The sequence below is a fragment of the Capra hircus genome, chromosome 1, assembly GCF_001704415.2.
Source record: "Capra hircus breed San Clemente chromosome 1, ASM170441v1, whole genome shotgun sequence".
Lineage (NCBI taxonomy): Eukaryota > Metazoa > Chordata > Mammalia > Artiodactyla > Bovidae > Capra > Capra hircus.
Window position 1 is genome coordinate 83,973,990 of NC_030808.1, and position 24,746 is coordinate 83,998,735.

General features: G+C 39.4%; 1 non-coding gene across 1 annotated transcript; it reads left to right on the top strand.

Moving 5' to 3' along the window:
* On the top strand, window positions 24,327-24,398 carry TRNAS-GGA. The gene has a single exon. It is a non-coding gene; the product is annotated as a tRNA-Ser (tRNA).

Consider the following 24,746-nt stretch of genomic DNA (forward strand, 5'->3'; position numbering starts at 1 on the left):
CAGAAATTTAGTAAGTTACTCAAGGTCACACAGCTGAGTAAGTAGCCAAGCCAAACCATAGTCATTAGGCAACATTGCCTTAAACATTAACATGCTAGCAGTTACAGCTCCCACTATAGAGCAACTACTGAAGCTGAGCAGGACCATGTGGGGCTCCTGGGCACAGAAGCCTTTTTGTCCTCCAATTCTTGTTTGTAGGGAACAGACTCCAGCCTCCATCACCTTCCTTGAGTCCGAAAGGGCAGATTCAAATAGTAGCTAATCAGGGAAGGGGAGATGCAGAGACAAGTGTGTGTGCATGCGTGTTCAGTCACTTCAGTTGCGTTTGATTCTTGCAACCCCATGGACTGTAGCCTGCCAGGCTCCTCTGTCCGTGGGGATTCTCCAGGTGTGAATACTGGAGTGGGTTGCTGTGCCTTCCTCTAGGGGATCTTTCTGACCCAGGGACTGAACTGTGTTTCTCTTATTGGCAGGTGGGCTCTTTACCACCCAGAGATGAAGGAGGAACAGTCAAGAAACAATAGTGCAGCTTTGGGGCCAAGTCCTGGTTCCACCTCAAAGGATACACAGAATGATATCTTTGAGCTCTTTACAGAACTGTACTCCACCTGCCCCCCCCCCCCCACCACTTGCCCCCCACCAAATGGAAGAAGTTAGTATTCTTAATTCCAGAGATTACAGTTTGATAACCTCAAGAAGTTCATTAAGAGACCACCAGGTGGTCCAGTGGTTAAGATTATGCCTTCCAAAGCAGGGGACATGGGTTCGATCCCTGGCTGGAGAACAAAGATCCTACACGCTGCAGGGCGACTAAGCCCACATGCCTCAACAGAAGGCCCTGCATGCTGCAGCTAAGATCTGACACAGCCCAAACAACAAATAAAAAAAGAGACCATGTGAGGCCAGGTTAAAGGAACCAGAGAAGCTCATTAGGAGACCACCTGAGGCCAGAATAAAGGAGTACAGACCCTGTGCACTCTCTAATCCTTATTAGCAACCCCGCTGTTGCTATACAACTCCTCAGCAGATCCCCCTGGGTAGGGGCACACAGTTTTGAGGGAATGAGCCTGCAGTATCCCCATTCGCCTGGCAAAGCAATAGTTATTCTTTTCTACTTCACCTAAAACTGTCTTTGAGATTTGATTCTGCGCCAGTGCACATAAGCTGAGCTTTCGGCGTTATTACTGAGTGGACTCACCTGCTTGATCTCATTTCATCCTCACACTGACCCCAAGAGAGAGATACTAATAATCTCATTTTAGAGATTCAGAACCTAGGTTTAGGGTAGGTAAGTAACTTGTCCTAAGTCATATAGCTGTTATAGAGCTGAATCAAGATCTACCTGACTTCAGAGCCGAGTTAGTAACCACATAGTCATATGTCCTTAGAGTGTTATCCACAGGATGGCCCATCTCTCCCCTCTACTATCACTATGCTGCATACAACTAAGAGAAAAAAGAACAAACATAAAAGCAAACAGAGAAATATGAATACACTAAGAGAAAAAAAAAACAACACCTAGAGTGCAAGGGGCTTTCCTGTGAGTAAAAGATATGGGTCTTAGTGAACAGTTTTATTAAATCTTATTTGAATTCTTTGGATAATTTTGTTTTTTGATTTTTTTTGCTTACTATTTTTCTTAACTGAATTCTGGGTAGCTGAAATAGATAGGTAGCTGGGTTCTGAAGAGATGAAATGTTACCATACACGGAAATAAAATGACTGTTTTGACTTTATGGCCCACATTGAAATATGTCATATTTAACATATGTTTGCACAATTTAGGAATGAGAAATCATTTTTCTTTACTCTTTTTTTTTTTTACCATGAGCACTTGGCCTTCTTACTTATGCTGTATCACTTTACTCCTACTTCATTTCTCAAGAGTGCTCAGCAAACTGCTTCAGGAAGCTTTGCACCAGTCTACTAAGTGTGCTGTTTCGCAGCAGTAAGATCGAACAAGTGTCCAACTGTTACTCAGGGGTTACCTCTTTTGTGCAATCTGTAACTGTTTTCATCCTTGTTTATCCTTATGTCATGATCTCTTTCAATTCTGAGAGCATCTCAGGTGACAGCAGTGACCTCAACTGATGTAGTAGGTGGCAGAGGACGCCGAAGTCCCTCTGGGGATGAAGGAAGGAGAAATCAGGACTGGTGATCCAGGTTGGAAACAGGACCTTGATTGTTTTAGGGGAGTGACTGGTTCCTAGAACAGCCTGGCCTCTGCTGTAGGTGTGGCCCTATCAAATAAGGAGCAGCCAGCTTGGGAGGTCAGACCAAGAGAGCATGGCTGAGTCCTACATATTCAAGGGTCAATAGTTTCCAGGCTGGAATACAAATTCGTTGTCTTTTATCACTTCTAATAAAATACCTCAAATTTCTCTGCAGTCCCTCTTTGGTCACATTATTTAGGATTTTTATTTGTCTGTTCTACAACTATAGCTAACTTAGGATGGAAAAGAATTTACTGGTATGTGTTAAATCAGAATCAGAGAAAAGGTCTACAGTCTATTTTCTATAAGGCTGCTAGAGCAATTTAATACAAATACAAATCATTCAAGTCTCTTTCTTGCATACCAAGAGTTTTTCATTACACGCTAGAATAAAACTCTACCAGGCCCTACACCATCTGGCCCTGGCCCTGTTTCCTCATCTCTGCTTCCCCACCTACCCCCATCAGTTCCAGGTAGTCCACCCTCCCCACTCTCCCCTGCCTCAGGACCTTTGAACTTATTTTACCTGCTGAAGAAAGCGTCCAGCAGAGTTTTATATAGTTCACTTCTTTATTCACGTATGTTCACTTGTTTATCACCTCTTTTTCCCAACTTGAAAGTCAACTCTATGACAGCAGGGCTTTATTGCTAAGTTTTCTGAGCTGAGAACAGGGCCAGGCACATAGTAGGCTCCAATAATGTACTGACTAAATGAGAAACCAGGTTATAAGCAGTTCCAGGGACCTCACTGGCAGGAGTTGAGGGGTAATCTCTAAAGAACTGGAATGAAAAAGCTGAATGGAATATACTAAAAGTTTTCTGAAAAACCATCTAAAGGTTATGGTGACTAATTCTGATTTGTATGTATATGGAGGCAGGGTGGTCAGGAAGCAGGGGTGGTTCCCACACCAACAAGCAATTCTTCCGGTGGGTGTCCTACAATTCAACTCAATTCTGACACTATCTACCTGGAGATAGTGAAACCAAGCAGGACCCTGTGGGTCTCCTGGGCATGGAAGCCGTTCTATGTCCCTTGTTTCTTGTTTGTAGGGAATAGGCTTCAGCCTCTGTGACCTTCCCTGAGTTTCAAAGGGCAGATTTAAACAGGGATGGGAGGGGATGAAGAAGTAGGGAAGAAGTCAAGAAACAATAGTGCAGCCTTGGGTCAGGATCTGGTTCCGCCTCAAGGGATACACATAATAATATCTTTGAGCTCTTCTGCAGAACTAAACCCCCAGCAAATGAAAGATGTTAACTACCTGATGAAGCATTTTTCATTCCAGAGAGAAAGTCATAGTTTGATAACCTCCAGAACCAGAGAAACTCATCAGGAGACCACCTGAGTTCAGCTTAAAGGAATTCAAGCCTTATATACTCAATATGCACTCAATATGCCGGCAAATTTGGAAAACTTATCAGTGGCCACAGGGCTGGAAAAGGTCAGTTTTCATTTCAATCCCAAAGAAAGGCAATGCCAAAGAATGCTCAAACTACTGCACAATTGCACTCATCTCACACTCTAGTAAAGTAACGCTCAAAATTCTCCAAGCCAGAGTTCACATGAACCGTGAACTTCCAGATATTCAAAGTGGTTTTAGAAAAGGCAGAGGAACCAGAGGTCAAATTGCCAACATCATTTGGATCATTGAAAAAAGCAAGAGAGTTCCAGAAAAACATCTATTTTTGCTTTATTGACTATGCCAAAGCCTTTAACTGTGTGGATCATGATAAACTGTGGAAAATTCTGAAAGAGATGGGAATACCAGACCACCTGACCTGCCTCTTGAGAAATCTGTATATAGGTCAAGAAGCAACAGTTAGAACTGGACAAGGAACAACAGACTGGTTCCAAATCGGGAAAGGAATACATCAAGGCTGTATATTGTCACCCTGCTTATTTAACTCATATGCAGAGTATATCATGAGAAATGCTGGGCTGGATGAAGCACAGGCTGGAATCAAGATTGCTGGGAGAAATATCAATAACCTCAGATATGCAGATGACACCATCCTTATGGCAGAAAGTGAAGAAGAACTAAAGAAATTCTTGATGAAAGTGAAAGAGGAGAGTGAAAAAGTTGGCTTAAATCTCAACATTCAGAAAATGAAGATCATGGCATCTGGTCCCATCACTTCATGGCAAATAGATGGGGAAACAGTAGAAACAGTCACAGACTTTACCTTTCGGAGGGCTCCAGAATCACTGCAGAGGGTGACTGCAGCCATGAAATTAAAAGATGTTTGCTCCTTGGAAGGAAGGTTATGACCAACCTAGATAGCATATTAAGAAGCAGAGACATTACTTTGCCAACAAAGGTCTGTCTCATCAAAGCTATGGTTTTTCCAGTAGTCATGTATGGATGTGAGAGTTGGACTATAAACAAAGCTGAACACCGAAGAATTGATGCTTTTGAACTGTGGTGTTGGAAGGGACTCGAGAGTCCCTTGGACTGCAAGGAGATCCAACCAGTCCATCCTAAAGGAAATCAGTCCTGAGTGTTCATTGGAAGGACTGATGTTGAAGCTGAAACTCCAATACTTTGGCCACCTGATGTGAAGAACTGACTCATTTGAAAAGACCCTGATGCTGGGAAAGACTGAAGGTGGGAGAAGAAGGGGATGACAGAAGATGAGATGGTTGGATGGCATCACTCACTGAATAGACGTGAGTTTGAGTAAACTCTGGGAGTTGGTGATGGACAGGGAGGCCTGGTGTGCTGCAGTCCATGGGGTTGCAAGGAGTCGAACACGACTGAGCGACTGAACTGAACTGAACCGAACTGATACTTATTAGCAACCCCACACTTGAACCATTGCTATAAATTTCCTCAGCAAATACTTCCAGGTAGGGAATGGCACCCGACTCCAGTACTCTTGCCTGGAAAATCCCGTGGATGGAGGAGCCTGGTAGGCTGTAGTCCGTGGGGTCACTAAGAGTCAGACACGACTGAGCGACTTCCCTTTCACTTTTCACTTTCATGCATTGGAGAAGGAAATGGCAACCCACCCCAGTGTTCTTGCCTGGAGAATCCCGGGGATGGGGGAGCCTGGTGGGCTGCTGTCTATGGGGTTGCACAGAGTCGGACACGACTGAAGCGACTTAGCAGCAGGGACAACCAGTTTGGAGGGCATGAGCCTTCTCTGTTCCCTTTTGCCGGGAAAAGCAATAAAGCTATTCTTTTCTATTTAACTCAAAACTCAGTCTCTGAGATTCAGTTTGGTACTGGTGCACAGAGGCTGAGCTTTCAGCATCGTTGGTTTATTATAAAAGGATATAATTCAGGAAGAGCCAGATGGAAGAGATGCCTAGGGAAAGGTATGGGGAAGTGTACGGAGCTTCCAGGTCCTCTCTGAAGCCACCTTCATAGCACCTCCACTTGTTCACCAACCCAGATGCTCTCTAAAAAATGTCCTTTGGGGGTTTTTGCGGAGACTTCATTACATATGGAGGATTGATTAAATTATTGGTCACTGGCGATTCAAACTCCAACCCTCTCCTGGGAGGTCAGGGGTGGGATTAAAAGTTTCAACCCCTCTAATCATATGGTTGGTTCCCCTGGCAATCAGCCTCCACCCTTAGGTGCTTTCCAAAAGTCACCTCATCAACCTAAAAGAAAACATCTTTGTTGCTTTCATCACTTTGGAAATTCCAAAAGTTTTAGGAACTCAGTGCCAGAAATGGGGATGAGGACCAAATTATATCATATTATAAATGTATTTTTAATAATATATTGTATTACAAATTATATTAGTTATATATTATAAATGTATTTTATATTTTATAAATTATTATATTATAAGTCACAATATCATAGCATCAAAGAACAAACAACATAATCGACTATTACTGGACTGAGATCTGGCAGAGGATGGGAGCTCAAAATGTGAATGCACTGCTACTGAACTGAACTTGGGTTGGCTCGCTCATTAGCAGCAAAGCCAATCTACTGACCCTGGTCTGTAGTGAAAGAAAGTACAGTGTTTATTGCTGGGTGCGAAGCAAGGGAAATGAAGACAAGACTCAGGTTCTTTCCAACTTGGTCTTCGAATTAGAATATTTTTTTTAAGGGGAAGAACAAAAAGGCTGGAGTCAATCACAGTCTTGTGCGTTTACGTGCCATTTCTTAACTGTAGTTTAGGGAGTCAGGATGTCTCTGGTTTATGATTCTCTGGCTTAGTGGCCCATGGCTCAGGGGTCTGTTAGCCTGTCTTGCCCTGGGGAAACAGCCTGAGTTTGTACGTTGGTGATGATACATACAACAGCAACTGTAGTCATCTAACTCCAGTGGATTAGTGTTTGGTTAGCACAAGATTGAGGTCATGGAGGATGAGAAAGGGAATAAAGCTTTGGACAGAGATATTAATCATAAGCTTGGGAAGGGAACTAGGTTTTAGTAGGACTTGGTTTCAATATTACTTGATGACTTTTGCTGCTGACTCAGTGGAGGCAGCCATGAGGCTAAGCTGAGAGCTCACTGAGCTAGAAGTTGTCAGAATTAGAATCCAGGGCATGCAAAGGGTGTTGTGACCTTATTACTGTAGCCCTCAAGGTTCCTCTGTCCATGGGATTCTCCAGGCAAGAATACTGGAAACGTTCTCTTTGAGATCAATGGATTAATCATGTCTTATTTTTTCGTATCTTATGATATTTTGACATCTTAAAAATCTTAATGGTGGAGAAGAGCTTCCTTGGGCTAGTAATTCCTGAAGCTGGTAAATACTTTACTTGGGAGCATGCCTCTCATGTACAAGCCAATCACCTCCTTTATCTAATGCTTACACACTAAGAAAATATTTCCCCTGGCCTAAGTCATCCCAAGGCCAGGAACCAAGTAGCTAGAAAGGACCCCATAGCCCAAAGCACACAGTTTATTACTAATAATAACTAATCCTAAACTGTTTTACTCTGCCCTGCCTTTCTCAAAGACACTCCAGTAAGGGTTCTGGGTTTAGGCTTTTCCCTCTCTCCTGTCTGTCTCCTGACCGCTCATGTGGTCTGAGTGATGTGGCCTCTTCTCTCAGGAAATGTGAGTAATTCTTATTTCAATGGCATTAGCTTTCATGTCATCATTCAGTCACCTCAATAAATTAAAATTCCACAGTTACAAATCGCACAATCAGGAAAAACACAAGGATGCCCATTATAACTATTTCCATTTAGAACTGTAGCAGAGTCCCGGTCTGGGCCATTACATAAGGAAAAGAAATAAGAATTATAAGGATTGGAAAGGAAGAAACAAACTGTCATTGTTTAAAGATGATATGATTATGATAAAACCCAGAACAATCTATGAATACAATATAGTTTATAGACAAATTGAGCAGTGGATACAAAGTCAATATAAAAATTTATTTCTATATACCAGCAGCCAATAGTTTAAAAATAAAACAAAAAAGAGAAAACCATTCAAAATAGCTTAACAAATCAAGTCCCAAGGTATAACTAAAAAACGTGCAAACCCTTTGTGAAGAAAGCTATAAAACTTAATGAAAGAAAATAAAGGCAACTGAAATGTACCATGTTTATGGATCTGATGACTCCACACCAACAAAAAGAAAAAGGAGGAGGAGGAGAGGAAGAGAAAGAAAAAAAGGAGAGATATTGAACCCATAATCAATCCACATCATGATAAGTCAGTTTTGGGTAGAAAGTAGGTCTCAATGTCAAACACAAAGAATAAAAAATTTTGAAGAGAATCTAGGAAAATATCCTTATGATCACTGGCCAGGGAAAGATACTTTAAAACAAGCCACAGAAAATAATCATTGCTGAATTTCGCTGCATGAGTCAGAAGACACGTTAAGACTCATTAAGAGAAGGAAAAAAAAGTCACAGGGAAGAGAAAAAACATTTGTGACACACCGAACAAAACCAAATATAAAAAGAACTTCTACAGTGCAATAAAAGACATAACAAATAACGGCAACATCAACAACAAACAAAGACTTAAGACAAAATATCAAATAACCAATAGAAAAATGGAAAAGACATGAATCGACAGGTCACAAAAGAGGATGTCTAAATGGTTAATAAACATGTGTAAGGATATCCAAACTCACTGGTAATCAAGATAACGCAAATTAAAACTACAGTGAGGTACAACTACTTACCACACTGGGTAAAACTTCAATTCTAACCTTAAGAAGTGTTAGCAAAGATGTGGAATCACAAAAAAATTCATATACTGCTGGTTGGGTGGCAGGTGGTAAACTAGTTCAACCATTTCAGGAAACTGTTTGACAGTATCCAGCGAATTTGCAGATTTGCATATCTTTTGACACAAATTCCTCTCCTAAGTATATACCCTAAAAAAAGGTGTGCTTATGTTCACCAGGAGACATGTACAAGAGTATTTAGAGAAGGGTCAATTGAAATAGCCCCAAACTGTAGAACTATCAAGTAAAGCAGTGGGGTGATGACTATAAAATTCAAGAGAGTTGTTAGGGGAGGGGTAAGTGATTTGGTCACTCACCTAGAGCCAGATATCCTGGAGTGTGAAGTCAAGGTGATCTTAGGAAGCATTACTACGAACAAAGCTAGTGGAGCTGATGGAATTCCAGCTAAGCTATTTCAAATCCTAAAAGAAGAGTCTCTGATGGGAGTGAAAGAGGAGAGGGAAAAGCTGACTTAAAACTCAACATTCAGAAAACTACCATCATGGCATCCAGTCCCACCACTGCATGGCAAATAGATGGGGAACAATGAAAACAGTGACAGATTTTCTTTTCTTGGGGTCACTGCAGACAAGTGACCACAGCCACGAAATTAAAAGACGCTTGCTTTTTGGAAGGAAAGCTATGACAAACCTAGACAGCATATTAAAAACCAGACATATCACTTTGCCAACAGAGGTCCATATAATCAAAGGTTTTTCTAGTAGTCATGTATGGATGGGAGAGTTGGTCCATAAAGAAGGCTGGGTTCTGAAGAATAGATGCTTTTGAATTGCGGTGCTGGAGAAGACTGTTGAGAGTCCCTTGGACAGCAAGGAGATCAAACCAGTCAATCCTAAAGGAAATCAACCCTGAATATTCACTGGAAGAACTGATGCTAAAGCTGAAGCTCTAATACATTGGCCACCTGATACAAAGAGCCAACTCACTGGAAAAAAACCCTGATGCTGGGAAAGATTGAGGGCAGGAGGAGAAGGGGGTGACAGAGGATGAGATGGTTGAATGGCATCACCGATTCAATGGACAGGAGTCTGAGGCAAACTCAGGGAGATAGTGAAGGACAGGGAAGCCTAGCATGTAGTCCATGGGGTCGCAAAGAGTTGAACACGACTGAGCGACTCAACAAGCGATCGGGTCAGGGCATTCTTAGGATTTGACCAGAAATCCTAAGTAGTTAGCTCCAAATGTATTTGCATTCACACCTATGTTGATGATTACAACAGCGTGACAACTCTTAAGGGTTATGGAATGGAATTCTCCTTTACAATATAGACTTATGTAAAGCCCTGAGGCAATGAGGTTCAGGGCAGGCACGCAAAGAAGGATAAGTGGAAATAAATTGGAACACACAAAGATCCCTCTTGGGAGCCAAAGGGAAGCTTAAGGAGAGGCTCTGTCCAGTCAGAGAGTCTTAAAAGGGTATAAAAAAGGGAGGCATGGTATTGGTTCTGAGTAAAACATATGCATCCCATATTTTCTCCGCAGACTCAGCTTACACCTTACTCTACGGTACCATTACTTCCTGTGTAAGATGAGTCTGCGGAGAAAATACGAGATGCATACATTTTACTCAGAACCAATACATGCCTCCCTTTTTTGTATCCCTTCTAGATACTTTAGGATACTGTAGATTCCAAGTGTTCTCATGTTACTGAAACATATATATTACTCACTGAACTGTATACTTATCTTGTATTTCTCTTCATATAATTTACAGTAAAAATGAGTCATTAAATGTAAATATAAATGACATTTATTTGTATATTTTGAATAATTTCCATGTAAATAAATTCACATTTGAGAGAGAAATCTTTGCTAGATCAGGGTATCGTGATTGTTGGTTCAGGGACTTTGATCAACCATCACCACAGCCCTCAGTGTCGTGGCTCTGGTCTCTTCAGGCAGAACAACTTCCTCAGCTCCCATGGGGCTGGAGCACAGTATGAGGTCTTCTAGCCACAAGAGAGGGCAGAAATCATACACATGAAATTTTTGAACCTGCACCTGTGCTGTCCATAACCTAAGACTTAGTGAAAGGGTTCAATCAAAGCCAAGGGCAACATGTATGGTAAATGACTTCAATTTTTTTGGCTACGTGGTTTGCAGGATTTTAGTTACGTGACCAGGGACTGACCCCGAGCCACGGCCGAGACAGTGCCAAGTCCTAACCACTGGACTGACAGGGAGTTTCTGGTAAGTGACTATTTAAAAGAATTTTTTGGTTATAAGTTGTGAAGAAGATACCTCATCAATGTTGCTAAAATAACAGGCATTTTCTTTTCTCTTGGTTTATGTCCTTAGTTTCCCTATAATATTCTGCGGGCTTCAGAGATACTAAGAAACAATTTGGTGCTGCTTGGGTGGGTTGGGATGTGATGGTGTGGATGTGATGAAGGAGAAGAAAAACACTTACCTGGATACGGCTGTTGCTGCAGCTCAACTCAGAAATGATGACAGATATAATGAGGAAAATAATAGTGACTTTAAAAATGATTTGGCAGTAATTTTATTTGTTGTGCAATAAAATGACTGGCCTGTGGCTGTATATGTAGATTCAGGAGTAAACTTCCAAAGCATGCTCAGGAGGCATGCATGGTAATCCTATTATCAGATAACAGGATTTGTGCACATACCTCCCACATGCAGCATCAGTAACCCACCCTTTTAGTATTGCTGTGAAATGCAATTTGTGTGCAGATGAAAAGTTTACAGAACATGGGCCTGTGCCATGAAGCTCAACAAAGCCAGCACACTGTGTGGCAAGGTTTCTGAACCCAACCCCTGTTGTTCCTGCTGTCTCCCTCCTTATTGATTTCTGTCCCTTGGCCAAGCTGGCTTTGTAATGGTCTGTATCCACCCAGAAACTTGCAAAATGAGCTAATCAAATAGTGCAGCAGAAACCAATCCTGAATTGCTAGGAGGTTTCAGAGTCATGCCATACAGGGAAGTGACTGGGTCAAACAAATGGTGGCTGAGTATATGGTGTGAGGTGGTCAAATGGCATGAATTTTGGATAATCATTTCTTACAGAAATATCCAGAGAAGCAGGCAAAGCAAAAATTAGAGGCAAAAACTGGACTAAGTCTTAGTCTGCTAGAGCTGCCATAACAAAATACCACAGTCTGGGTGGCTTAAACAACAGGAATTTATTTTCTCACAGTTCTGGAGGCTCGAAGTTCAAGATCAAGGTGTCAGCAAACTTGGTTTCTCTTGAGACTTCTCTCCTTGGCTTGCAGACAGATGCCTTCTAGCTGTGTCCTCCCATGGCCTTTTCACCAGACCCCTTGGTGTCTTTTCCTCTTCTTTTTTAAAGTTTATTTTTATTTATTTATTTGGCTGCACTGGGACTTAGTTGTGGCATGCTAAAACTTCGATCTTTGTTGTGGCCTGTGGAATCTTCTAGCTGTGGCATTCGAACTCTTAATTTCAGGATGTGGGATCTAGTTCCCTTTCCAGGGATCGAATCTGGGCCACCTGCATTGGCAGCGTGGAGTCTCAGCCACTGGACTACCAGGGAAGTCCCTCTTCCTCTTCTTATGAGGATCTAGTCACTGGATTCAGGCCCCACCTTCATGACATCATTTAAACTCAATTACCTTTTAAAGATCCTATCTCCAAATATAGTCACAGGGAGGGTTTCAACATATGAATTTTGAGAGAACACAGTTCAGGACAGAAAATGACATGAGCAGTGCTTTTAAAATAAGGCCTTGCCATACATTCAGCCAATATGTGCATGCTCAGTCCCACTCTTTGTGACCCCATGGACTGTAGCCTGCCAGACTACTCTGTCCAGGAATTTTCCAGGCAAGAATACTAGAGCAGGTTGCCATTTCCTACTCCAGGGTACATACAGCCAAGAGGCACATTAAAAGATGTTCAACATTGCCGATTATCAGAAAAATGCAAATCAAGCTACAATGAGGTACTACTTCATACTGGTCAGAATGGCCATCATTAAGAAGTCTATAAATAACAAATGCTACAGAAACTGTGGAGAAAAGGGAACTCTTTCATACTGTTTGTGGGAATGTAAATTGGTGTAGACACTATGGAAAACAGTGTGGAGGTTCCACAAAAAACTAAAAGCAGAATTGCCATATGACCTAGCAATCCCACTCTTGGGCATATATACAGAGAAAACTCTAATTTGAAAAGATATGTACACTACAGTGTTCAATAGCAGCATTACTTACAATAGCCAACACATGGAAGGAACCTAAATGCCCGTCAACAGATGACAGGATATGAAAGGTGTGGTATACATGGAATACTGCTCAGCCATAAAAAAGAATGAAGTGCCATTTGCAGCAACATGGATGGACTCAGAGATTATCACACTAAGTGAAGTAAGAAAGAGAAAGACAAATAACATATGCTATCATTTATAAGCAGAATCTAACATATGGCACAAATGAACCTTTTACAAAACAGAAACAGACTCACAGGCATAGAAAACAAATGTACAGTTACCAAAAGGGAATGGGGTAGGGATATAAATCAGGAGTTTGAGATTAGTAGATACAAACTACTACATAGAAAATGCTGCACATAAACAACAAGGACCTACTATATAGCAAAGGGAAGGGATTATATTCTACTCCTGTAGGAATGTGTTGAATCTATAGATCCCAAAGGAAAAAAGGCCCTGCTATTCACATTTTAAGGTTTTTGTTCAACATGTTCTATCTATTTTCTTTTGATAAAGCTTGCAATAACTGGTATATATTTTCAGATGACCATCATAATGAGCAGCAGATGTTAGTAACAGAAGCTGCTGTGACAAATATGGAAAAGAATACACTCATTACTTCTACTGCTTATGAGCGTGAAAATACAGATTTACACTTTTATTTTCTTAAAAAATGAATGTGTGGAAAATTCACATATTGCTAGGTGAATTTCTTGATTCTTTCTTTCCAACAAGCTAATCAAGATGGGAAAGTTATTTTAATAAAATGTATTTATGTTAACCATTGCTTTTAAGACAATGTGATTGCATATGGCTTAAAGGATGGATAATCATTCAATGTGCAATAGATTAAGCAATGAGTACAAATGAGACAAATAGATTTAGTTGGGAGAAAGTTCTAAAACATGAGATATATATGAAATTTGGATATTGGGATTCTGTTGGTGGCTGATGAGGAAATAGTTTGTTCTAGCTCTTTTCTTTTCCTTGTAAAACTTGGAATCAGCTTATCTATTTCTACAAAAAAGCCTGCTGGGATATTTATTGGGAATGTGTTGAATCTATAGATCCATTTGACAAGAACTGATATCATAATAATGCTGTATATTCTGACCTGTGAGCTCAGTACATTTATTCAGTTATTTAATTTTTCTTAAGACTGTTTATGATTTCCAGAGTCTATGGCTCTTGTACTATTTTGCTAGATTTACTCCTAAGCATTTCATGTTTTTTGATGCTATTGTTAATAATTCTGCTTTAAAATTTCAATTTTCAATTATCTTCTACTGGTACACAGAATTACATCTGATATTTTTTTCCCTAAGTACTTAAAATTCATTTCATCCTTAATAGATACAGTGAAATACTCTTATGATTAAATGATGCTTTTAACATTATTATCCAATGCTTGATTTTGAATCAACATTTCTAACGCATATCTGCTTATCTTCAGGGTTTACTATGTTATGCTTTTATGTAGTTAAAAAATAATTAATTTATTTTAATTGGAGGCTAATTACTTTACAATCTTGTGGTGATTTTCACCATATATCAACATGAATTAGCCATGGGTGTGCAGGCATCCCCCCATCCTGAACTCTCCTCTGACCTCCCTCCCCACCCCATCCCTCTGGCTTGTCCCAGAGCACCAACTGTGAGGGCCATGCTTCATGGATCGAACTTGCACTGGTCATCTATATTACATGTGGCAATATACACGTTTCAATGCTATTCTTTCATATTGTCCCACCCTTGCCTTCTCCCACCGAGTCCAGAAGTCTGTTCTTACATCTATGTCTCTTTTGCTGTCCTGCGTTATAGGGCTGTCGTTACTGTCTTTCTAAATTCATACATATGCGTTAATATACTGTATTGGTGCTTCTCTTTTTGATCTTATTTCATTCTGTATAATAGGCTCCAGTTTTGTCTACCTCATTAGAACTGACTCAAATGCATTCCTTTTTTTTTTTTTATAGCTTTGGAGTAATATTCCACTGTGTATATGTACCACAACTTCCTTATCCATTTGTCTTCTGATGGACATCTAGGTTGCTTTCATGTTCTACCTATCGTAAACAGTGCTGCAGTGAACATGGGTACACGTGTCTCTTTCAGCTCTGGTTTCCTCAGTGAGTGTGCCCAGGATTGCTGGGTCATATGCAGTTCTATTTCCAGTTTTTGAAGCAATCTCTACACTGTTCTCCATAGTGGTTGTACTAGTTTGCATTCCCACCAACAGTGTAAGAGGGTTCCCTTTTCTCCACACCCTCTCCAGCATTTATTGTTTATAGACTTTTTGATGACAGCTATTTTGATCAGCATAAGATAGAAGTAACTCATTGTGGTTTTGATTTGCATTTCTCTGATAATGAGTGATGTTGAGCGTCTTTTCATGTATTTGTTAGCCATCTGTATGTCTTATTTGGAGAAATGTTACAATGAAATTTTTTTTTATTGAACCTATATCTTGAAATCTTACAAAACTCATACTTTATAGTCACTTTTTCTTTTTTTTTTGGTATCTGAATTTACTCCATAGAAAATCATGTCTTCTGCAAATAAGGGGAAACTTATTTCCAATATGCATGTGTTTTATTTCTTTTTCTTGCTCTAGTCCTTTGGGTCTCCATTATGATGCAGAGTAGCAGAAGTGAGAATGGACATCCTTCTCTCATTTCTGATCTGAGGGGGAAATCGTTCAGTCTTTTATCAGTAACGATGATAGTAAAAGTAAGCTTTTTTTGTGGATAGCCTTTATCAACTTCTACCTTAAGGAATCAGGAAAAGAAGAGAAAGTCAAGCCCAAAATAAGCAGAATAAGGGGTGGGGAAGGAATAAACAGCAGTAATCAGTGAAACAGAAAACGACAGAGAAAATGGGTCAGTGAAGTCAAAATCTGGAGAGATTATTCGAGATCAGGAAAATTGATACACCTCCAATCAGACTGAGCAAAGAACATTATCTTCTGACTTTTATGGTTTCTGTTGAGAAGATGACTGTTCATCTCATTGTTCCTCCTTTGAAGATAATGTCTTTTGTTTTGCCTGATTTTAAAATTTCCTCCTTTTCTTTTGTTTTTAGCGCTTTTGCTCTGATATCCTGGTTATGCTTTTCTTTGTAGTTACTCTGATTAGGATTCGTAGGACTTCTTGAATGTGTGATTTGAAGTCTTCCATCAAATTTGTATTCTTGTCCCTTATCTTTTCAACCGCACTGCTGCCAGGGAATATGGTCTTCATGATGCTGATTCTTTGAGATGTGTTGAGACTTGTGTTATGGCTGAGTTGAGTGTGGATTTTAAGAAATACTGCTTGTGAGGTTGAGAAGAATGTGTGTTCTCTACTTGTTAGATATCTAGTTTAAAATACGTTAATTGTAGCTATTTTGTTATACTTGTTCTTCGCGCATTCTTTATTCAAATTAATATGTTGTCTTCTAGACCACCAATAATTACCAGAGGTGTGATAACATATGCTATGATGATTTTGAGGCAATTTTATTCTGTGCATTCAAATTTAAAGTTGCTGTAATTACATAGTGAACTGAAAACTTTTACCATTATATAATAACCTTCTCTATTCCCAATAATGCTCTTTGTTTTATATTTTATCTAATATCAGTGTAGTGATCTCTGCATTGTTTTGGCATTGTCTGGAATTTCTTTTTTAATCTTTCGACAGTTTTATATTTTAGGTGTGACTATTATAAACGGTTTAGCTAAAGAAAAAAACAGATTAAATAAATTTTTCCTTTTAACTTGTAATTAATTCATTTATATTTATTGTCATTATTGATATAATTGGACTTGTTTCTATCAACGTAATTTTTCCTTAAGGGCCTTCCTGGTGGTCCAGTGGCTAATACTCTGCCCTCCCAAGGCAGGGGACTTGGGTTTGATCCCTGGTCAGGGAACTAGATCCCACATACCTCAAGTAAAAGATGCTGCATGCTACAATGAAGACTTGGCACAGCCAACTAAATAAATAAACAAATATTAATTTTTTTTTCTCCTTTCTGTTTCACTTGCTTCTTTCCTTCCTTTTCCTTTTCAAGATTAATTCAATTTTTCAGTTAAAAATTTTTCTTAACAAATTTTCCCCTCATCCAGTTAAGATGAAATATTCTTTTAGTAATTACTATTGAAACTGTATCATGCATATTAAATTTAAGTAAGTCTAAAGTAAGTTAATATGTTAAACATGCTCCTGAACGATGCAAGGATCTTAGAACATTTTTCCATCAGCTACTTAATTCTCATTGGTGAGTCAAAACCAAAATCTGGAGACTGAAGAATCTCCAAATGCTACTTAAGTCTAGAACTTTCAGTTCAGTTCAGTTCAGTTCAGTCACTCAGTCGTGTCATGAATTTTGCAACCCCATGAATTGTAGCACGCCAGGCCTCCCTGTCCATCACCAACTCCCGGAGTTCACTCAAACTCATGTTCATCGAGTCGGTGATGCCATCCAGCCATCTCATTCTCTGTCATCCCCTTCTCCTCCTGCCCCCAATCCCTCCCAGCATCAGAATCTTTGGAGTCCAAGGAACTCTCAAGAGTCTTCTCCAACACCACAGTTCAAAAGTATCAATTCTTCAGCACTCAGCTTTCTTCATAGTCCAACTCTCGCATCCATACGTGACCACTGGAAAAACCATAGCCTACACTAGACGGACCTTTTTTGGCAAAGTAATGTCTCTGCTTTTGAATATGCTATCTAGGTTGGTCATAACTTTCCTTCCAAGGAGTAAGCGTCTTTTAATTTCATGGCTGCAATCACCATCTGCAGTGATTTTGGAGCCCCCCAAAATAAAGTCAGCCACTGTTTCCACTGTTTCTCCATCTATTTCCCATGAAGTGATGGGACCAGATGCCATGATCTTCATTTTCTGAATGTTGAGCTTTAAGCCAACTTTTTCAGTCTCCTCTTTCACTTTCATCAAGAGGGTTTTTAGTTCCTCTTCACTTTCTGCCATAAGGGTGGTGTCATCTGCATATCTGAGGTTATTGATATTTCTCCCGGCAATCTTGACTCCAGCTTGTGCTTCTTCCAGCCCAGTGTTTCTCATGATGTACTCTGCATACAAGTTAAATCTGAATTTTATTGCTTAAAGACTATAAATTAGAACCCCACCTCTCCTTCCTTCTTTCGTTCTAATCTTCTTCCTCCTTGAATGAGGTCATTTAAAATTAAAGATGTAAAAATTACATCTTTACCAATTTATTCACTAATAATTTGCATTTTAGACTTTTCTTTAACAACAGCTTTCTTTCTTACTAATGCACATTCTTTACAAGTTCCTAAGACTGTTGATGGCAAACTCTTTAGATTTTTGTTCAACTGAAAATGTCTTCATTTTTTCATTATTTCTGAAAAGATAATTTTGCAGAATACATAATTATAAGCTGACAGTTAATTTCTCTCCTTGTTCAGTTGCTAAGTTGTATCTGACTCTTTGCAACCCCATGGACTGCAGCACATCAGGCTCCTCTGTCCTCCACTACCTCTGGGAGTTTGCTCAAATTCATGTCTACTGAGTTGGTGATGCTTTCAAACCATCTAATCCTCTGCTGCTCCTTTCTCCTTTTGCCTTCAGGCTTTGTCAGCATCAGAGTGTTTTTTAAAGAGTTGGCTCTTCTCATCAGGTTGCCAAAGTACTGGAGCTTCAGCTTTACTATCAATCCTTCCAATGAATATTCAGGGTTGAATTCCCTTAGGATTGACTGGTTTGATTTTGGTGCAGTCCAAGGTACTCTCAAGAGTTTTCTCCAGCACCACAGTTCGAAAGCATCAATTTTTCAGGGCTCAACCTTATTTATGGACCAATTCTCATATCCATATATGACCACTGGAAAAACTACAGCTTTGACTATATGGACTTTTGTTGGCAAGGTGATGTCTCTGCCTTTTAATATGCTCTCTAGGTTTGTCATAACTTTCCTTTCAAAAAGCAAGCATCTTTTAATTTCATGTCTGCAGTTACCATCCGCAGCGATTTTGGAGGCCAAGAAAATAAAGTCTGTCATTGTTTCCATTTTTCCCCCATCTATTTGCCATGATCTTAGTTTTTTGAATGCTGAGTTGTAAGCCAGCTTTTTCACTCTCCACTTTCACCTTCATCACAAGGTTCTTTAGTTCCTCTTCACTTTCTGCCATTAGGATGATGTTATCTGCATATCTGAGATTATTGATATTTCTCCTGGCAACCTGGATTTCAGCTTGTGATTCATCCAGCCCAGCATTCACATGATGTACGCCACATAAAAGTTAAATAAGCCAGGTGACAGTATATAACCTTGATGTACACCTTTCTCAATTTTGAATCAGTCAGTTATTAGATGTCTTGTTCTAACTGTTTTTTTCTTGACCCACATACAGATTTCTTAGGAGACAGGTAAGGTGGTCTGGTATTCCCATCTCTTTAAGAATTTTCCATGGTTTGTGATCCACACAAAGGCTTTAGCGTAGTCAATGAAGCAGAAGTAGATGCTTTTCTGGAACTCCCTTGCTTTCTCCATGATTCAACGATCCTGTTTTTTTGGTATGGTTGCGAGGAAAACATCATTCTTTATCAGGTTGCTTTTAAAGTCTTTTTGTCGTTTGTGATCTGCAATTTCACTACAATGTATCTTGGTTTCTTTTTATTTATCTTGTTTGTTATATATTGGCTTCCTTTACTGATACTTCTGAATTTATGTATCTCATCAATTTTGGAAATTTCTTGATCATTTTTTCTCCAAATATTGCAGTTCCTCCATTCTATTTTCTTCTTTAGGATTATAAATGGATGTATTTTAAAGTTTTTCATTTTATTCTCTATAACTTTTGATCTCTATATTAATTTTTATCTTCTTTTTTCTCTGTATGGGATCCTAGATATTCTTTCAGATATATCTTCCAGTTTACCAATTCTCTTTTCACTTACATTTAATCTGCAGTCTAAACCATCTATTTTCTTTTTCAACAATTACATTTTTTATGCCCAAAACTTCTTTTTATTTTCATTTTTTCAAGTTGGCAGAATATTTTTGATAATCCCTTAACAATTACTTGTTCTGTGAAAGCATGTTTAATTATTTGAACAATTTATATATAGAAATGTTATATTCTGTATCTGACAATTTCCAAAATGTGAATTCCTTAGGGACTGGAATCTATTTGTAGTTACTGATGACTTGCAATAATGGTGTCTTCTTTACATGTGTCTGGGATTCCCCGGTGGCTCGGAGGTTAAAGTGTCTGCCCGCAATGTGGGAGGCCTGCGTTCGATTCCTGGGTCAGGAAGATCCCCTGGAAAAGGAAATGGCAACCCACTCCAGTATTTTCGCCTGGAGAATCCCATGGATGGAGGAGCCTGATGGGCTACAGTCCACGGGGTCGCAGAGTCGGACACGACTGAGCGACTTCACCTCACTTACATGTGTATTTTCTGATTTTGGTTTTGAACCATATTTGCTTTCTTTTAGTCTGGGTTTTTTTTTGTAATACAATGGGGATAGTTTTCTTAAGAGAACATTTATTTGTGATTGTGCTAGGAAACAGGGAGACCATTGAGCTGGAACATTTCAATTTCCTTTGAGAAGATCAGCTTAATGTGGGATTCTCAAGTTCAACTCTTATAGTAGCTTCTAGCCCAAGACAGTCCAGCTATCACAGCTCTAATATTGGCTTATGCCTTTAGGCCAATCTACTTTTCCCTTCTTAATACTGTGCATCATTCTGCATTCTTCAAATTTATTTTTGGAGAGAGTATCCTGAAAAATTACCTTTTTTTTCTTACAACTATAGACACGCAATAAAGGATGGCTTATCAGGATCTACTTGTTTTTTGGTGGGATGCCCTCTCAGAATATTAGGTCCTCTTACTTCCAGAAAAGGAAATCTGAAGACTTTTTTCTCAAGTGTCTGTTTAATAAGATTAAAAAAATTACAACTAGATCTTCAGCTGAGTTAAAAAAAGGTAATTCAGAGAACAAAACCTATCTTATTCACCATGATTAAGCAGTGTTCCTCATAGCCCCAGTTTTATGATCTTCCCATTCACTTTATCTTGCATATGGAATGCAAACTTGCCATGGAGGGTTAGATTTAGAATGTTTAAATGAGCAAGTATCTTTTAACACAAACACAAGTTATGTATACAATTTGGCAGATTGAAGATTACATAGAGAAAAGACTTGGAGTTTCTTACAAAGCAAATAGAAGCATGAGAACGTTACTGAATGAAGGCCAATGAGCTCCATCTCTCTAAAAAGTTAAATAAAAAAGCAAAGAGATCAACAACTTGGCATTAATGAGATTGACAGGATTTAAAATTTTACGACATTTTTCTCTTAAATCTTCATAAACCCCCAGAGCATGCGTTTGCTTCAGTTGTGTCCAGCTCCTTGTGACCCCATGGACTGTAGCCTGTTAGGCTGCTCTGTCTATGGGATTCTCCAGGCAAGAATACTACAGTGGGTTGCCATGTCTTCCTCCAGGGGACCTTCCCAACCCAGGGATCAAACTACTGTCTCCTGTGTCTCCTGCACTGCAGATGGATTCTTTACTGCTGAGCCACCAGGGAAGCCCATATCCAATGTAGTCAAAGTTTTTTCCTGTGAATACAGCAGTGTGTAAATTTGACTATTTTAAAGTTTTGCAGGTATCTCTGAATTGTATACTTAAAGTTAAAAAATGTGCTGTGTAAGGTAGAACACCACTGATACATCAACTATAGTCTTCTTATAAACAATAATCGTCATGAAATCAACAGCTTGAAATGCCAGCTATATTTTTCTACAACATACAATGTATTCTTTGACGTATGTGTATCTCAATTCAGAAAATACTATTTTAAGGTAAGAAGAAGCTGTGAGTAGCAGACTGAAGGGATATTACTCTCTGAAATTGCACCATAGAGTCTTCATGGAGGGCACGGCAAATTGGTCTGGACTGGTTGACTCTCTAGGTAAGACTGATTTTCAGGTGGTATTTGTTGACAGATAAACATGTGTGGTCATGCAGAGGCTTGATCCTCATTCACATTTTATTTAAAAAAATGTTATTGTTTATTTTTGGCTGTGCTGGGTTTTCATTGCTGTTTGGGTTTTCCCTAGTTGTGGTGAGTAGGGGCTACTCTCTAGTTGCAGTGCTTGGGTTTCTCATTACAGTGGCTTCTCTTGTTGCGGAACACAGGCTCCAGGGCACATGGGCTTCAACAGTTGTGGCACGTGAGCTCAGCAGTTGTGGCTCACCAGCTTAGTTGCACTGTGGCATGTGGGATCTTCCCAGATGAGCAATTGAACCCAAGTCTCCTGCATTGACAGGCAGATTCTTTATCACTGAGCCACCAGGGAAGCCCCCTTGTTCACATTTTAAAGTGTCTCTTCAGTTCTCATAAAATGAACTTTATGTTTACTTCCCATCTCTGGGTCTTAGTTAGTTTCCTAGTATATCAAAGACGCAAGACCAAGTGTTCTCTAAGGTTTCTCCTAGCACTATCAGTCTGGTGTAATATATGAAGGTAGGGTATATTTTAGTATTCATCACAGCCTACTCTCACCACCACATTAAACAGTGTACAGTAGAAAAAGGGAGGCTATTAGCCACAGACAAGAAATCCAGATAAGAAAAATTAAAAAAGGTATTTAAACTGGAACGGAAGAGACAAAACTGTCACTATTTGCAGATGACATGATGCTCTATATAGAGAACTCTAAAGTCACCACACAAAAACTATTAGAACTAATAAATGAATTCAACAAGGTAGCAAAATACAAGATTAATATATAGAAATATGTTGCATTTCTTAACAATGAAATGTCAGAACAAAATCCCATTAAATATCATGCCAAAGGACTTCCCTGGTGGTACTGTGGATGGGAATCTGCTTGCCACCACAGGGGACACAGGTTCGATCTCTGGTCAGGGAAGATTCCACATGCCTCAGAGCAGCTAAGCCTGTGTGCCACAACAATTGAGACTGCGCTCTAGAGCCTGTGAGCTGCAACTACTGAAGCTCATGAACCTAGAGCCTGTGCTCCACAACAAGAGAAGCCATTGCAATGAGAAGCCTGTGCACAGCAACAAAGACCCAATGCAGCCAAAAAAAAAAAGTGTAAAATTAAAAAAAACACAAACATACCCCAGCAACATAGGAATCAACTTAATCAAGGAGGTGAAAGACCTATACATTGAAAACCACAAAACATTGATAAAGGAAGTTGATAACTCAAGGAAATGGAAAGACACTCCATGCTATTGTTTTGGAAGAAATACCATTGTTAAAATGGCCATACTGCCCAAAACAATCTACAGATTTAATGGGAATCCTATCAAAATACCCTTGACATTTTTCACAGAACTAGTACAAATAATCTTAAAATCTATATGAAACCATAAAAGACTCAGAATTGCCAAAGCAATTCTGAGGAAAAAGAACAAAGCTGGAAGTATAACTCTTTCAGACCTCAGACAATACTGCAAAGTGACAGTACTCAAAGCAGCATGGTATTGGCGCAAAAACAGGCACATAGATCAATGAAACAGAATAAAAAGCCCAGAAATAAACTCACACACCTATTGTCAATTAATCTTCAACAAAGGAGGCAAAGGTGTACAATGGAGAAAAGACAGTCTCTTCAACACATGGCATTGGGAAAGCTGGACAGCTACGTACAAATCAATGAAATTAGGACAGTCCCTCATACTGTATACAAAAATAAACTCAAAATGGTTTAAAGACCAAAATATAAGACATGACACCATAAAATTCCTAGAAGAGAACATAGACAATACTTTCTTGGACATAAATCATATCAATATATTCTTAGGTCAGCCTCCCAAGGCAAAAGAATTAAAAACAAAAATAAACAAAAGGGACCTAATCAAACTTAAAATCTTTTGCACATAAAAGGAAACCATCAACAAAACTAAAAGATGATCTACAGAGTGGGAGAAAATATTTGTAAATGAAGTGACTGACAAGGGATTAATATCCAAAATATACAAACAGCTCATATGACTCAATTAAAAAACAAACAAACAAACAAACCGCAAATAACCCAATCAAAAAATGGGCAGAAGACCTAAACAGACATTTGCCCAAAGAAGACGTAGTGAAAGTGAAAGTCTCTCGGTAGTGTCCACCTCTTTGCAACCTCATGGACTATACAGTCCATGGAATTCTCCAGGCCAGAATACTGGAATGGGTAGCTTTTCCCTTCTCCGGGGATCTTCCCAATCCGGGGATTGAACCCAGGTCTTCCACATTGCAGGCAGATTCTTTACCAACTGAGACATGAGGAAAGCCCAAAGAAGATTTACAGATGGACAATATGAAAAGATGGACAACATGAAAAGATGCTTAACATCACTAATTATTAGAGAAATGCAAATCATAATCATAGTGAGGTATTACCTCACACTAGTTAGAATGGCTATCATTAAAAACTCTACAAATAATAAATGCTGGAGAGGGTGCGGAGAAAAGGGAACTCTCTTACACTGTTGTTGGAAGCATAAATTGGTACAGCCACTAAGGAAAAAAGTATGGAAATTCCTTTAAAAACTAAAACTAGAGCTAATATACGATCCTGCAATCCCACTCCTGGGCATAAATCCAGAAAAGACAAAAGCTCTAATTTGAAAAGATAATGCATCCAATGTTCATAGCAGCACTACTTACAATAGCCAAGATATGGAAACAACTTAAATGCCCAACAAATGTTGATTGGTTTAAGAAGATGTTGTGTATATATTTGTGGGCTTCCCTGGTGGCTCAGAGGTTAAAGCATCTGCCTGGAATGCAGGAGACCCAGGTTCGATCCCTGGGTTGGGAAGATCCCCTGGAGAAGGAAATGGCAACCCACTCCAGTACTCTTGCCTGGAGAAACCCATGGAGGGAGGAGGCTGGTAGGCTATAGTCCATGGATTTGCAAAGAGTCAGACATGACTGAGCGACTTCACTTTCACTTTCATATATACACACAACACGGGATATTACTCGGCCATAAAAAGGAATGAAATAATGTCATTTGCAACAACATGGATGGACCTAGAGATTATCATACTAAGTGAAGTAAGTCAGACAGAGAAAGACAAATAATATGTGGCATCACTTATATGTGGAATAAAAAATAATACAAATGAATCTATATACAAAACAGAAATAAACTCATAGGCATAGA